Source organism: Saccopteryx bilineata, chromosome 2 (assembly GCF_036850765.1).
Source record: "Saccopteryx bilineata isolate mSacBil1 chromosome 2, mSacBil1_pri_phased_curated, whole genome shotgun sequence".
Taxonomy (NCBI): Eukaryota; Metazoa; Chordata; class Mammalia; order Chiroptera; family Emballonuridae; genus Saccopteryx; species Saccopteryx bilineata.
Window position 1 is genome coordinate 277,694,279 of NC_089491.1, and position 16,005 is coordinate 277,710,283.

Genomic DNA, 16,005 nt, shown 5'->3' on the forward strand with positions numbered 1-16,005 from the left:
CATTTTTCTGAAGCTGGAAACAGGGAGAGACGGTCAGACAGACTCCCGTATGCGCCCGACCGGGATCCACCCGGCACGCCCACCATGGGCCACGCTCTGCCCACCAGGGGGCGATGCTCTGCCCATCCTGGGCGTCGCCATGTTGCGACCAGAGCCACTCTAGCGCCTGGGGCAGAGGCCACAGAGCCATCCCCAGCGCCCGGGCCATCTTTGCTCCAATGGAGCCTTGGCTGCGGGAGGGGAAGAGAGAGACAGAGAGGAAAGCGCGGCAGAGGGGTGGAGAAGCAAATGGGCGCTTCTCCTGTGTGCCCTGGCCGGGAATCGAACCCGGGTCCTCCGCACGCTAGGCCGACGCTCTACCGCTGAGCCAACCGGCCAGGGCCCTCGCCCCCTTTCGACTCCCTTTCCCACCTATGTCTGTGGTTAAATAAGGTTTCCCAACTTCGCCATCACCACCTCCCTATACCCCATGTGCTCCCCTCTGCGGTGATTGGGCCTGTGCAGCCTCCACGACTGGGCTAGAGCGGGCGGTACCCCCACCCCCGGCCATGCCCAGCCTGGCAGAGAGCCTGTTGGTATGTCTTTGCAGAACATGGGATCCCATTGGTTTGGGGGCCCCTCTCTGAGGACAGGCCTCCCTGTGCTGAGCCGATTTTCAGTGCCAGCTACACCCTAATTTTGTTTTGAGACCTTTCCTCAAAGGGCACCACACTTTCTCTTTCCCTGTTGGAGGTTTGTGTCTGCAAACATCCTTGTGACCTTTCAGGATTCACAGTCTGTCTGTCTCAGGGGCTCCCGGGGAAGAAAGTGGCCTTTTTCTCTTATATGTTCTCACAGACAGTGAAGAGGAGCCATCAACTCTGTGCCAAGGGTGGGCGAGGTCGCCATGTCCTCCTTGCCTTTGGTGCAGCCAGAAGCCTGAGCCTGAACCTGCAGCCCTCGGGGCTGGGCTGGAGGGTCAGGGAGGGAGGTGGCAGAGCACCTTTGTGCTTTGAGGAAGTCTGACTTTCTTTTTTATCCTGGGAGGGGCACTTGACGTTGGGTGAGACAGTCTGTCTTGTGTAGGGTCATCTGGGGGCTTGGCCAGCGGCTCCCTCGGGGGCTGCCCCACTGATGCAGAAGGCTCGTCTTCATTGGACTCTCCTGACCTTTGACCACAGGCTGCCCGCAGCAGTTCTGAGGGCTTTGGAAAATCTGCTTCCTCCCTGGTTGACATGGGGTGGGGGCAGCAGCAACTAGAAGTGCTCTGAGCATTAAAAGGAGTGGTCAGCATGGTCCCGGCATGGGGAAGGCATTCAGTGGGTGGACACTGACATTTAGAATAACACCGTTTAGCCCTTGCCAGATGGCTCATTAGTTAGAGCATTGTCCCAGAGTGCAGAGGTTGCCGGTTTGATCCCCGGTCAGGGCACATACAGGAACAGGTTGATGTTCCTGTCTCACTAAAATCAATAAATAGAAAAGTTAGCCAGACCTGTGGTGGCGCAGTGGATAAAGCGTTGAGTTGCAATGCTGAGGTTGCTGGTTCGAAACCCTGGGCTTGTCTGCTCAAGGCACATATGGGAGTTGATGCTTCCTGCTCCTCCCTTTGTTCTCTCTCTTTCCTCTCTCTCTCTCTCCAATAAAAATGGATAAATAAAATCTTAAAAAAAAGTTAAAAAATAAAAAGAGAATAACCGTGTTTATACTTATTACTATTAACAGTGTCAAGCAGGTGCCCCGTCTTTGCTGCCCCGTAAGTGTTGTGTTCACAGTGCTTCTCACTATGTCCTTTATGGCTGCTCTGCCTGCTGTCTCTCTGGGAGACTGTGCTCCGGGTCCCTGAACCCATGTCATGTGTGAGGCCCCAGCATGCACACACAGGATGCGTTCAGCGTCACATGCTGATAGACGAGGGAACAGACCCCTGTACTTGACCCTGGTGTTTAAATGCTCCCCGACCACATGCTCCTCACCCCCACCTTCACTCACCAGGGCACCTATGTGCCCGCCGCTCCCATAGTCACCACGGTATTGCCAGTTCCTATCCCTTGTCATGCCTGCTCTCTTGTTCAGAAACCCTGTCCGTCTCTCCTTGGGGCGATTCTGTCCCGTTCCTGTCCCTCCTCTCCGTGACGTGGTCCCAGCCACTCCTGGCGGGCCGCCCCATTCCTGCGGCCCTATTTGCCTGCAGCCCATGGGCCCACTGCTCTTGGGTAGAACTTGCAGGGTAGTTTTCTCTCCCCAACTGGACTCAGCTTCTCGACAGCAGCCTTTGGCCACAACCTGGTCTGTCCCTTGAGGTCACAGACCAGCGACAGGCTCCAAGTAAAAGGTGAGCTATTGTCAGAATAACTAAACGGGCTGGACATTGGACTAGAGCAGCAAGCGAGGTCAGAATATCTGACACTGAACACGGGGGTCCAGTGTTCAGTGGGTTTGTGAATACAGGGTTGGAGGACAGTTATCCACACCAATGTTAGGATTTGGGCTTTCTATGCTGTCTTCCCAATTCTGGTCTCTCAGTCCCTAGCTGCTCTCTCCCAGACCTGGGCCCTCGGTGCCCTCTACAGACCCCTGTACATGGGGGAGCCCAGGGGTTTGCCCTCCTCCTGGGGACACAGGCGGGGGAGCTCAGGGACCCACGCTGTCTCCCATCTGCCATGGCTGCCGTCTTCCTGGGGTACAGGATCTTCCCTCTCTCCTGGATTATTCCACACTGTCTGAAGCGTTCTCACTTCTTCGAAAGTGTGAAGGAAAATGTGGTGAAACGGGAGTCTGGCAGCTGCGGGTGGGGAGGAAGGCCCCTGTGTGGTAGAGGTGGAGGACGTGGAGGTCGCAGCCTCAGGCTCCCCCGTGCTGGCTCTTCTTCGGGCGGTGAGACCAGCGTTTCTGTGATACTGTGACCAAGTCACCCGTTCCGTGTATTTTAAGGCCAGAGTCTAGCTGAGAAGTCTGTGTGCCCGGGGACTTCGAGAGGTGTACAGCACACTGTAGGTGCTTTGTGAGTGTCTGGGAACAGGCGGGTGACGTGGAAATGTGAGGCTCTGAGGTGCAGCAGCAGGGGAGCTGGGTGGAGCTGTCTGGGACACAAGTCCTGCAACAAAGTGCCCGACTGGTAACACAGAGTACAGACCTGTCAGAGTTACAGGGAGGGTGGGCGGACGGTGAGCCGCTGCTCTGTAAACACGTGGAGGGCAAGCCCCAGGACAACTGGAGGCCCAGGACGCTTCCTTGGCACGCCCGGCCCTTCTGTGGGTCAGGCAGCAGCTCTGCCTTTTCCAAGTTAACTCGTGGAGCCGTCGGGAAGGCTGGTTCAGACTGCTCACTGGCGGCCGGTCCTTTCACCTTCCAGTCTGGGTATGTGAGTGAGGCCACGTAGGTCTGCATGTGTGCTCACTGACAGGTGTGCGGAACGCACGTTCTGAGGGCAGAGTCCACGCTCTGAGTAATGATTAACTGCTGACGGCATCGTCCCGGGTGCCATGTGGTGGGTAATGGGGAAGTGTTCAGCCTCTACTTAGTGAGACGTTTGCTTAGGCTGATGCGGGGACCACTCGCAGGCAACCCCAAAAGGTAGTGTTTGGACCAAATACAAACAGAAACACGGAGTGCCATCCTGCCAGTTTTGTCTGGTGTTTAATTGTGTGATGGTGTCATTTCCTTTGGACTTCCACCTGCCCTGGGGAGGGTGCGGTTGCGTGGTGGAGGATGTGCCGCCCGGTGAGGAATAGAATTGAGGCTCGGCAGCCTGTGCGCCCTGCTCTGGGCTCTGACAGGAGCCAGGGCTCCTTGGACGTTCACTGGTCTGAGTCTGTGACAGGGATCGAGGGGACTGAGCCTGGTTCCTCCTTAGAAACACGTCCATAAATACTAAAGAAAGTGCTTTTTAGTTGGAAGCCTGAGGGGAAGGGGCCTGGGATGCAGAGCTTAGAGGAATAGCCATTTAGGGTTCCTTCCAGCCCAGTGCATGTGCTGGGAAGGGACTTGCTGAGGCTACTCGGGGCTGGCCCTGGATGCTGGTGGTCTCTCTCAACTCCTCCCCAGGTGCCAGTGGCCTGCCCCTTTCCTAAGTGAGAAAGCAGAGATGCGGGACCTAAGGATGTGTTCAGGGCTGCAGGGCTGTGTTCCCAGGGGCCGCGTCTGGGCCCTGAGGGAGAGAGCATCCAGCACAGGCCCTGCAGGCGCCTTGGGACCAGGCTTCCCCAGGGAGATGACTGCCCACCTTTTCTCCCTCAGGGAGCAGGGTGCATGGGAGGCCTGTTGAGCCCACTGTCCCAGGGCTGTGGTTCCCCTACTCCAGCTCCGAGCCGGAGGCATTACTCTAGGACAGGGAGAGGGCGGAGCACAGGGTGCAGGAGAGAGCCGGCTGCCTGTGGCTCATTCCAGAGAGCAGGGCGCAGATTCCCTGGGCCTGCAAGTCCTTGCGCCTCCCCCTGCCCCTGCTGGAGTGCTGATGACCACCACCGCAGAAAGCCGGCCTCCAGGTCCTCCGAGCTGAAACACGACTGAAGGGACTGCTCTCCACATTTAAGATTTTGTGGCTAAAACAGAATTCTGGGTTTGAGAACAATTGCAGTCGATTGGCCTAATTACTCGATTTACCCTCTTGAAATTAAGAACTGTGCCTTGCCCTGGCCAGTAGGCTCAGTGGTAGAGCATCAGCCTGGCGTGTGAAAGTCCTGGATTTGATTCCCGGTCAGGGCACACAGGAGAAGTGCCCATCTACTTCTCCACCCTTCCCCCTCTCCTTTCTCTCTGTCTCTCTCTTCCCCTCCTGCAGCCAAGGCTCCATTGGAGCAAAGTTGGCCCGGGTGCTGAGGATAGCTCTGTGGCCTCTGCCTTAGGCACTAGAATGGCTCCGATTGCAATGGAGCAATGGCCCAGATGGGCAGAGCATTGCCCCCTGGTGGACATGCCGGGTTGATCCCAGTTGGGCACATGCAGGAGTCTGTCTCTCTGCTTCCCCACTTCTAACTTCAGAAAAATACAAAAAAGAAAAGAAAAGAAAAAAAAATAACTGTGCCTTTTGTATGCAGATGCCAATTAAGTGGGGTGCAGGTGATGGCTCTGGTCCTGGGGTCCAGAGTGGGGGCTGACACACGTGGCTCATGGGGGCCAGAGATTGCGGCAGAAGCCCAGGGCCTGGAGGGCAGGCGTCACCTTATGAAAGTCAGGACCTGCTTCTCTTCCACAGTTCTTCCATCTGTGCCAGGGAGAGATGAGACTGCCCCCCCCCCCCCCGCTGATCCAGCCATCCTGGTGCCTCCGGGGAAGGGGCCATTGCTGCCCAGATGGGAAATGCCCGTGAGTGTGTGAGTGCGCTGTGCCCAGGTATTTGCTCGTGGCCGCTTGCTGCTGGCTTTTCTAGGATTCATTCCATAAGCCACAGAATTCAGCTTTTTAGCCTTTCCCTGAACTTCACTGGGACCCGTGTGATGACATAGAAATAGCACTGAACCTCCCCACCTGCTCCCCCAAGAGGGGGCACATGTCCCGGGGTGTGGAGGGGGCTCCCACGCTGCCCTGGCCCATGTGCCGCGTGTGTTTGCAGGGCCCCAGGCCTGGCGCTGGGCATGAGGGCTTCTGCGTCTCCCCCACACTCCTCTCGGGCCCAGAAAATGCTGGACCTGGTTCTGAGTGAGTTCGGTCACGGCCCCCTGAGGAGTTCTTTGGGGGAGGACGACTTTCCGACAGGAGGCTCAGGGGCCTGAGCTGCCCATTCACTTCGTCCTGCGCTGGAAGGAAACGGGACTTGGGCCGCGTTGGAGGCGCAGCGTCCAGAACAAGAAGGGCACGCCGTGTGCAGCTCCTCCTCCCCTGGCGGCGTCAGGCCTGTGCGGACCACTCTCTGTCCCTGCACCTGTGTGGCGCTGGCCCTGGCCCTGCTCTGCCTACTCTCGGACGAAGCCAACTCTTCCAGGGCCCTGGAGTTCTGTGATCTGATTTCTCGCCTACCTGAGCCCCGTCTTTGTTTATGACCTGACCACGGGGCTGTGTCTGTGTCACGGGCTCATCCCCGCGTGGGCCTGGCCTCGTGCAGCACGTGTCCTCATGCACTTGAGACCCACAGCTTTTGTCACCTTTAGTGTCCAGTTCACATGCAGCACCTGCCAGTCATCGTCTGTCATTTGATTAGAAGGACTCAACTCTGGACTCGGGAGAGGAGGGCAGCTCATTTCTAACATGGTGGCTGCCCGGCGGCGTACCTGGGCAGCGGCGTCTCCTCTCTGGGCCTGGGTTCACCTGTGAGGGAAGAAGGAGAAATGAACGGTCTTCACCGTCCTTTTTTCCACCTCCAAACATTCTGTGGAGTGAGAACTTCACTCTGAGGCCCCTTCTTCTGCCCTCACGGAGGAGGGTCCCTGGTGCCCGGTGAAGACGGCCTGAGCTTCTGGAAGTGTGGACGTGAGGCAGAGGGCAGGGCTTCCCTTGTCCCTGAGAACAGAACCACACGGTCGGTCGGGAGGCAAGTTCTGCATCAGCAGAAGAGCTTTCTAGCTGCCCGAGTGGTTGGACGGGGAGTGAGCGTGAGTGGGGTGGGGGCACCTACCCTGGCATGGCTGGTCAGGTGAGTGCTCACACTAGGTGACTGAAGTCCTTTTTGACTGTGTGAAAATTTTAAAATGACGTATTTTGTTAACATTCCTTCTATCTTGAGATCCCCGAGAGCGGGGAGTGGGTGGGGGAGGTGCAGCTGCTGCCTGGTGACAGATTCCTTGGTGGGGACGGTGGCCAGATGGGAAAAGGACGTCACGGTAGTTATCGTGCCTTCAGAAACCACTTTGAGTTGGGAGCAGGCTGATGCGAAGGGGCTCGGAGATGCATCGCGTGGGTGCTCGGCCCCGGCCTGACCATCACGGGCCAGTGACTGGCCCCCGGGCTGTGCCCACAGCTGGCCTTGCCCCCAATGAGCTGTCGGCCTGACCGAGCAGCCAGGGGCAGCCATATCGCTGCCACCTGTCTGTCCCCACGGCACTGATGTGGCTGGCACGGCCGTGGCCGTGACTGAGAACCAGAATTAATTCACTTTCTCTGGAAATTATTCCTTCCGGGCCCAAGGCTGTCACTGTCTGAGCTCTCCAAGGCTAGCGTCTCTCTGTGACGTCCTTGGTCTCCACAAGGACATTTTTGCAGGGCTCCATGGAGTGCCCGTTCCACTCTGTCATTGATTGGACGTGTTTATGGTAATCCGCTCGGCACCCTGCCCGGCAACATCCCCCACTCTTCTCTGCCATGAGCAGGAGGTCAGTTCATCTGGACGGTGGGAGGAGGGTGATGTCCTTAAATCGTCTTGTGACAGTGGCCTTCCTCTCCCCACCGAGCGCCTTTGTTTCCTCCTCTCACTGTTGGGGCGACGGGGCCCTGCCGGGTCTGGGCTGCACTGTCCCTGAGCCAGGAGGCTCTAACGTCCCCTGTGAGGGAGCTGGGTTCCTGCTGCTCTCGCCCACTGCGGTCCACTGGGTGGGGGGACCTGATGGCCCCGTTCTGGAGATGTGGGTGAGTGGACTGGGGTTGGGGGAGCTGTGCAGGCTACTCGGATCTCCACTGTCCTCATCAGCTTGGCTGTCATGGAATCCCACAGACAGGGTGACGACACTTGTGACACTCGTCTCCATGGCCTTGGAAGCTGCCGGCCGCTGTGCAGTGCGGCATCTGCCACCTTCCCTCTCAGGTGGCCATTCCCCGTGCACCATCCACTGAGGACCCACCCTTAGGACCTCATTTAACCTAATTGCCTTCTGAGAGCCCTCCTCCAAGTACACTCTCTTTGACAGGTGCATCCTCAACACATGAATATTGGGGACTCGATTCAACCCACAGCACATGACTACTGGTGACTTTCTTACCTTGCCTTCCGGGGCGGGAGCCACGCAGCGAGGTGGCGGCCGCGGAATCTTCCTGCCATGCCTGCCTTTCTCTTTCCCTGCATTGTCCTCATGACTGTCTGAGGCCTGGGGGCCACATTCTCCCCCCTCTCCCTGCCACCCCCATACACAGATGGCTGTTTCCTGTTTCAGGGACAATGACGGAGTCTGGGCTTTGACCCAGTGCTGTCAGGGCCTGGCTCCATGAAGTGTCTAGACCTGGTTCAGACGGTGCCCAGGCTGGCTTTGACTGGGCCGAGCACTGGTGCACCCTTCTGCCAGGACACTGATGGCCACGCACGTTCCACCGGTCATTGTCCTAACACACTAAGTGCAAGCCCATAGCCCCTCTGTGGTCCACACGGTGGTCCCGGCTGGTGGCTCCCGGGGGATGTGGAAGGAGGGGTTTGGCCCATTTTGTTGAGTGGCCCTCCCTGGCTTTGTGCCTTTGGGGGCTCCTTGTGTCATACTTGCAGAGACAGGGACAGGGTGCGACAGCTCATCGTGTGGCCATCCCCACAGACGGAAGGCTGTCTGTGATGCGTGGCTGGTGATCAGGCAGGTCTGTGGATCCCATGGCCAGAGTCCTCCAAAACTGGATTGCTGGTCACCTCACTCTTGCTGGGGTGACAGGTAGCAGGCACTCAGCACTGTGCTGGGCACTAGGATGTGACAGGGTGTCACACACCATTTATTTGGTGTGATGAGCATCCTAAAACAATCCTTGCACCAAATCTCCAGTGTTCCCTACAGTGCAAACTGTAGTCATCATGCTGGACATGAGGCCTCTAGACCCAGTCATCAATGCAACTGAACTCCGTCCCTCCACTCCCCGTCCCTTCCTGTCCACCCCGCCATGTCCCGGGCAGCCCCCGACTCTCTGCCTCTGTGTGTGACACTTTTAGATCCCACACCCAGGTGGGGTTGTGCAGTGTGTCCTGCTCTGCAGCTGGCTTATTTTACTCAGCGCAGTGTCCTCCGGGTCCATCTCTGTTGCTGCAGACGGCAGGATCTCCTCTTGTAAAGCTGAGTGGTGCTCCGCTCTGTGCACAGACATGCACACACACGCATATACACACACACCACTGTTTCTTCACCATCCATTCCACAGACACTCAGGTTGTCTCCACAGTTGTCTGTCGTGAGTGGTGCTGCCATGAACGTCCGAGCCCAAGGAGCTTTTTGAGGTCCTAGCTCGTTACTTTTGGGTAAAGACCCAGAGGAAGGATTGACAAATGGTTTGGTATATATTTTTTAATTGAATTGATTAGGGTGATCCTAGCTAACAACATTGTACAGGTTTCAGGTGCACACTTCTACAGCACACCTCTGTACACTGTCTTGTGTGTTCACACCCCCAAGGGGTAGTTTTTATTTTTAGTTTCTTGAAGAACCTTTGTGATGTTTTCCACAATTGAAGCTATCAGTCTACATTCTCAGCAACGGTGCATGAGGGTCCCCCTTTTTTTGTAAAACAGCCACCCTAACAGGTGCAAGGTGCTATCTCATTGTCGGTTTGATTTGTTTCCCCAACGACCAGAGATGTTGAACCCCTCCCAGTTAGCCTGGTAGCCGTTTGTCTGTCTTCTTTGGGGCAGCAGCCATTCAGGCTCTTTGCCCATTTGTCCATGGGGCGACACGCCTTTCTGCTGTGGATGTGCAGAGGTTTCTCGTATGACCTCGTATCAGACGTTTGGTTGGCAAACGCCATCTCCTGCTTCACAGGTCGCCTTTTCCCTCGTATGGCTGGGTCCCTCTGCTGTGCAGATGCCCCTCCGTTTGATGTTACCCCACTTCCTTATATTTTGCTTTTGTTGCCTAAGCTTTTAAGATCCTATCCCCAAAATCACCACCGTGGCCAACAGCAAAGATTCCTCTCCTAGTGTTTTCTTCTAAGGATTTTACGGTTTCAGGTCTTATGTTGACACCTTCAATGTGTTTTCAGCTGATGGTTGCAACGTGTGGGACCGGATAAGGGTCCAGTTTTCCCAACACCGTGTACTGAATAGAGTCTTTCCCCCCCAGTGTGCTCTCGACGCTGCTGTTGAACCTGAGCTGACCCTATGTGCTTGGGCTCATGTCTGGGCTCTGTGTTATTCTGTTCCATTCGTCTGTGTACCTGTATTTATGCCAGCACCAGGCTGTTTTGGTTACTATGATGTTGTAATAGGATTTGAAATCAGAAAATGCACTGCCTCCAGCTTTGTTCATCTTTTTCAAGATTGCTTTGATTCTTTGGGGTTTTTTTGCTCCAAATGAATGTCAGATTTTTTTTTTGCTGTCTATTTCCGTTAATCCCTCACTTCCAGTCTCTCCCAGGAGCACCCCCGCAGCACTGTGGACGGTGTGGACCGGCTCAGCTGTGTGGCAATGCTGGTCCCTGCAGGAGCCCGGAGACTCTCTGGACGGTCGCTCCCACGGCGACTTGGAGTGCAAGTCCATTTCTGACTCTCCTGGCTAACGCAGGTGGAGCAGAGCACTGTGTCCATAGTGGATTGGTGGGGGGGTGGCTGCCCACCTCCCTAGCCTCGAGGGGTCTGGGTACAGCTAGGGAGCCCAGAGTTTCCTTGGGGAGGACGTGGGCTTACAGTTGCAGCCCCTTTGTTCACATGCATTTCAATACCTGGCAGAAGTTCCACACGCAGCCCTGGCTGCTGCACAGGCTGCCTTCCTGCTCCCTAGGCCAGGGCCCTTCCTGCTCCGATAAGCAGACCCTCATCCTGCCCTCTAATCTCTGTGGGCACACCGGGAGCTGCCTGCTTAGGAATTTTTGCATTAAGGGAGGGACTCACACGGGTCCTGTGTGGGCATTTCTGCTGACAAGTCATTGTGTGGCAGGAGTCGAGTTGCCAACTCCAAGGGGCTGACCCTTCACCTTCACTGGGGTCATGTGCTTTGGGGAAAGAGGGGTATGTCCGGGCCCCTTCCTACCCCTGATGCCTGTGCTCACTGTTCATTCTGGTTGACATTCAGTTGCCCAATCTGCAGTCATACCTGACTAATTGGATTGCATTTAAATCTTCCCCGCAATGAATTCTGAGGTCTCTTGACTTTGGTCAGGCTGCCTGGAACCGGTCCCGGGCAGGCAGGTGGGGTGCCAACTTCCCTGGCATGGGCCATGCCAGTGTATTGTGCTGTTGACCCCTGGTGCTCCCTGGAAACACCAGGCTCAGAGCCCTGGAGCAGGGCCGCCACTCACAGCTCTGAAAGGCTGCTTTGTCCCGGGAGCCGGGCAGGGATGCCGACAGCCAGCCTGCCTGCCCGCCCGCCCGCCCGCTTCCCTGTGAATCAAGATGGAGGGACCTCGCCATGGAAGTGCCCCAGCCGGTCTCTCTCGTTCTTGCCATTCCAGCCCGTTCAGTGGCTCTCTGCGTGGGACTTGGGCCAGCCCTGGTGCAGAGGGGAACTCGCCACCTGAGACTGGAGGCTTTTGGGGGACACAGAACACGTGTGCTTGAAGCCACAAGAGAGTTCTTAGAACAGCATTTCGTGCGCAGCCAGGTGCAGGAGCCTGGTGGTGCCTCCAGAGTCTCACGTTGCTCTGTCAGTTCCTTCCCTCCTTCAGGAAACGGCCAAGTGCCCCTCATCCCCGGGCAGCGTGTGTGGAACGGGGAGACGGGAGGCGGCTCTGGGGCCCAGCCTGACCCGCCGGATCCGGTGGGGCAGAGGTTGATGATGGTGTGCAGTTGAAAGCTGTGCTGGGCCGGGGGTTGTAGGGGGGTGGGGAGGAGGGCTTGGGTTTCCAAGTCAAAGCGTTGATAACATGGTACCAGCAGTCTGACGTCAGATCAGGGTTCAGGTAACCTGTGGTTCAGAGACTTCTGAGAAAAATTCCTAATTGCGCTCATCAGTGTTCACATAAAATTCTCTCTGTGTGAGTCACCGGTTAAGCTTCCCTGTCGGAACAGTCATAGGTCAGCAGACGGGGCACAGGGAGTGACTGACATCCCGAGCCCTGCAGCTCCCATGCCGCGGCCTTTGGTGATGCAGGCGCCTGTTTGCGGGTGACAAGGCCAGGACTCACACGTCAGTGCTGTGCACAGTGACATTGGTGATCAAGTCCTGAACCCGGACCACCTTTCTCTGTGCCCGGCCTGGGGCTCTGCCCAAGGCATCCTGCAGCTCAGTCTCGGGGAGTTTATATAAAGAGTGGCTTTACTTTTACTCCTTGGAATTTACAGTCGCAGGTTTACAGACTGTGTAGCATCTTTAAATTGTAACGAACAACTTCCACAGTCCTAGTGCTTTTCATTCAAGATCTCAGTGTTGCTGGAGAGAGAGAGGGAGACAGAGAGAGAGAGAGAGAGAAAGAGACAGAGAAAGGTTGACCATCCTCCATCCACACCAGCCCGGTGGGAGCACCCAGGTTGTGGGCAGGTCAGGAACGCCCTCGGGATGCAAGGTGAGGGCCACTCCTTCCGACCAGGCACTCACTCTATGCGGCTCCTGTGGCCCCCTGTGGTGTGGGCTCTGGTTTCTAGGACAGACGGACCCCGGCAGTTTCTTCCTGCTTCCAACAGCTGCAGGCTCTCTCTCCTACCGTGAACTTGGTTTGTGGATAAAGTACGACCAGTGGGAACTTAGGGCATTATTTGGTTTCCAGGGTGGTTGAACTTGACAGATATCGGTCTTAGAACCAGAACCCTGGGAGCCAAGGAAAAGGTCAAAAAGGAAAACCTGCATCATGTTGTGGCAGCTGTGACACCAAGAGGGACAGACAGCCCTTCTGACAGAAGGTTTTGCTTTAACAAATGAAAATAAAACAAATAAAATGCAAAAAATGTACTGAGCAAGCAGACAGAGGAGATGCTGAGGACCCATCCCCTGAACCTGATTTTATCCAGACAAGCTTCGACAGAAGGCTAGACAGAGCAGTTAGGGGAACAGCTGTCTGTCCATCTCCGTTGCCAGGGGAGTTGGCTGGACTCCCCCCGTGGCTGGGCTGAGACAGTTGCTGTTTCCCAGGGGGGACCACAAGTCCTGGGTGGCGTCTCAGAGGGAGGTGGGAGCTCATGGGTAACGAGCGAAACGAGAGGTAGAAGCAGAGTCCAGGGGTCGCAAATCAGGAAGACATGAGTGTCCAAAAAGCAGTATCCCAGTGGAAGTAAGGTTCTAAGTAGTTTTCCCCCCGAAACTAGTCTTCCCGGCTCCCCATAGACCTGAGACCAGACACCTCGCCGCCGGGAGCAGCAGCGCTGAGCATCACAGGCACAGCCCTCTCTGAGCAGGGCCCTCCGCATGTGGTTAGGAATCTTCCCCTTATTTCCTGGTCACTGGTTCTTGGTGGCTCCCCTTTCCGGAAGGCGGGACCGAAGTCACAGCACAGTCTCGGTCAGTCGCGGGAAAACTGTGCCTCTCCGTCTGCCCTTTGTCCCCTACCTTGCTGTGCTGGGGACCCGTGATGTGGGTGTGGTCCCCCCGCCCCCGAGGTGGGTGGGAAGGTGGGGTGAGGCGGCGTTTGTGGGAGAGCTCTTTACACCTGAACCCAGTAATGACGCCTGCCCTTGCCAAAGAGGTTCAAAGTCCGGCAGGTGCCTCTCTATCTGCCCTTTGCAAATAGTGTCACCGTAAATAGTGACACTGTCCCACATTCCTGTTCTGTTCACTTAAGGGATCTGATCAGCATTGGGACCCGCAGGTGACAAATGGTACTCATTAGGGTGCAGCAGGCCCAGGGGTCACCTCTGCCTCAGCCTCTGAGCTCACCTCAAGTCATTCTCTTTCACAGAATGAAACTGTTTACATGAATTAGTGACATTGGTTCTTGTTAGAAACAAGGTCTTGGAGAAACTCTAGGTAAATATGTCCTCGTCCTCGTGAGGAGCTTCTTGAGCACCTGCTGGGGTGCCAGAGCCCAGTCCCCGGCCGTGGAGGTGGGGCAGTCCCTGTGCTCATGGACTCGCGTTGTGGGGGGGGGGGGTTGGAGCACTCACAGGACATCGGAGCAGGAGTGTGACTTGCACACTGTGACAAATGCAGGGAGACAGAGGGTTGCAGGACCCAGTGCGTGGCCTGACGGGTTCGTGGTCTTTCCTGTGAACGCCCTGTAGAAGCCATGCTCACTGTGACCATAGGGGTCTCACATGCTGACTCATCTGCTGGCTGCTTCAGCCCCTGCCCCTGCTTTGGGCGGCACCTCCTCCTGAGCTGCCACTTGTTAGAGAACCGGGGACCAGTTCGCCGTTAGCACTTGGAGACTCTCTAAGCTGCTTTTGCCCGGGCAGCCCCTCTGTGATGGCACGTCTTCGATGACAGGCCTTGGACTCTGCCATAGCTTTCTTCCCCGCAGAGGGCCAGTTTGTCAGGGGGCCAGGGGGGCGTGCATAGACCTCGGACTTGCCTGAAAACACACTGTTCACACCCCTCTGGCTGTGTGCTTGAAGTGTCCCAGACGGCACATTTAATACCTGATGATAGAAGACACGTTTGCGATACTTAAGCTAAAACTAAAATGACCACCCTGAGTTCCAACATGGTGTTACCACAGTTAGCATTTATGCGTTGTAATCTTCCAGTCTTGTTTTCTTTAATGTTCATTTATGTTATTTAATGTTTCTGTTTCTATTGAAAGACCACAACTTTGTTTAAAGCACGTGAGCTTAGTAGTGTTTAAGAGAACCATGTTAACATTTCTGGGTGGGCTTTTTGTGACTATTGTAGAGTAAGCGCATTAATTTTTTTTTTGTATTTTTCCGAAGTTAGAAGCAGGGGGGCAGTCAGACTCCTGCATGTGCCCAACTGGGATCCATGCCCACCAGGGGGCAATGCTCTGCCCATCTGGGGCATTGCTCCATTGCAGCCAGAGCCATTCTAGTGACTGAGGCAGAAGCCATGGAGCCGTCCTCAGCGCCCAGGCCAAGACTGCTCCAATGGAGCCTTGGCTGCAGGAGGGGAAGAGAGAGATAGAGAGGAAGGAGAGGGGGAAGGGTGGAGAAGCAGATAGGCGCTTCTCCTGTGTGCCCTGGCCAGGAATCGAATCCAGAACTTCCACATGCCGGGCTGATGCTCTACCACTGAGCCAACCGGCCAGGGCTGAGTAAGTGCATTTAAAATCCTCTCTCCTCTGTTCCAGACATGTAGCAACCATGTTTAAAAAAATTGTAACTTGAATTCAAGATCAAGGGGAACACTTTTTGGGCCAGGAACAGAGAGCAGTGGGGGTCAATGGCCCAGATCAAGCACCTGCCCTGGGAAAGGGTTTCATGTACCTTGCACACGGCAGGGTCAGGAACAGGCTCCTGAGTGAGGCCAGGGCTGGCCAGCCCCTTGCCCATGGACTAGAGGTGACCCTTGGGGAGGGACAGCTCTCCTCTGGCCCAGGAGGGGAACAGGTGGGCATGAGAGGAGGACTTAGAACTGCGGCTCCTGGTGACTGACACCTGGCATTGTCCACTTGTAAGAAGGCCCTAGGAGCCTGTCCTCGAACCGTGTTCAGAGTCATGTGTCCTGCAGGGCAGGCTCGCCGTGGCATCAGTGGCCAGGGAGGGGCAGGTGGGAGGCTCCTGTATGAGATGAGTTTGCAGAGCACTCTGGGGGCGGGGCACGTCCACGCAGCAGCCCCTCCAGCGGGAGGGTCTACACACACAGGACAGAGCCCTGGGACAGGCCTCTATACTCAGAGACATGGTGGTGCAGCATTGCTTGGATGGGCGTTGGTTATTCAGCAGGGCGGGTTCATATGAAGAAAGGTCCGGTAGAGATCGCGGCAATGAACATTGTGGGGTTGGGCTGGGGGATCTCAGACGCAGAGTCCACAGCAGACTGGAGCGCTATAGAGACCTGACGTGAGGACAGGAAGGAGGGCCAGGGACACACAGGGCTGGAGGGTGTGGTGACAGAGATGCCAGGTAGATCGCAAAGCTCTGGTGTGCAGTCAGGAACGTCTTTCTCGGGTTTCTCTGCTTTGTCAGAGCAGTTGGTACCATGTAAGTACTGGAAAAGCTTATGTGTACCGTGTGTGTGGATATAAATTGTACAGAGTCTGTCTGGAGAATGCTGAGCAGCGAGGCCTGCACAGGCCAGAGGGAAATGCAGAGCCGCGAGCCGGACCTCTGCTGCCACTCCCCCGTGTTGGCACTCTGTGAGCAGCAGGGAGGGGAGGACATGCATGCAGAGCCGGGGGCAGACTCGGAGCTGAGAGATGGGGCCATTCAGGGCT

The 16,005-nt window shown here is 56.2% G+C and overlaps 1 protein-coding gene across 3 annotated transcripts in view; it reads left to right on the forward strand.

The window, feature by feature from the left end:
- LOC136325881 (carboxyl-terminal PDZ ligand of neuronal nitric oxide synthase protein-like) overlaps positions 1 to 16,005 on the forward strand; it is a 117,364-nt gene that overhangs the window by 47,009 nt on the left and 54,350 nt on the right. Inside the window, exon 1 of one of the 3 annotated variants that reach the window (XM_066261005.1) lies at positions 11,500 to 11,504. The exons of the other annotated variants lie outside the window; for them this stretch is intronic. The gene's annotated coding sequence lies outside the window, so the exon portion shown is untranslated. Of the gene's footprint in view, positions 1 to 11,499; positions 11,505 to 16,005 lie in introns of those variants that run through there. 3 annotated transcript variants of the gene reach the window in all.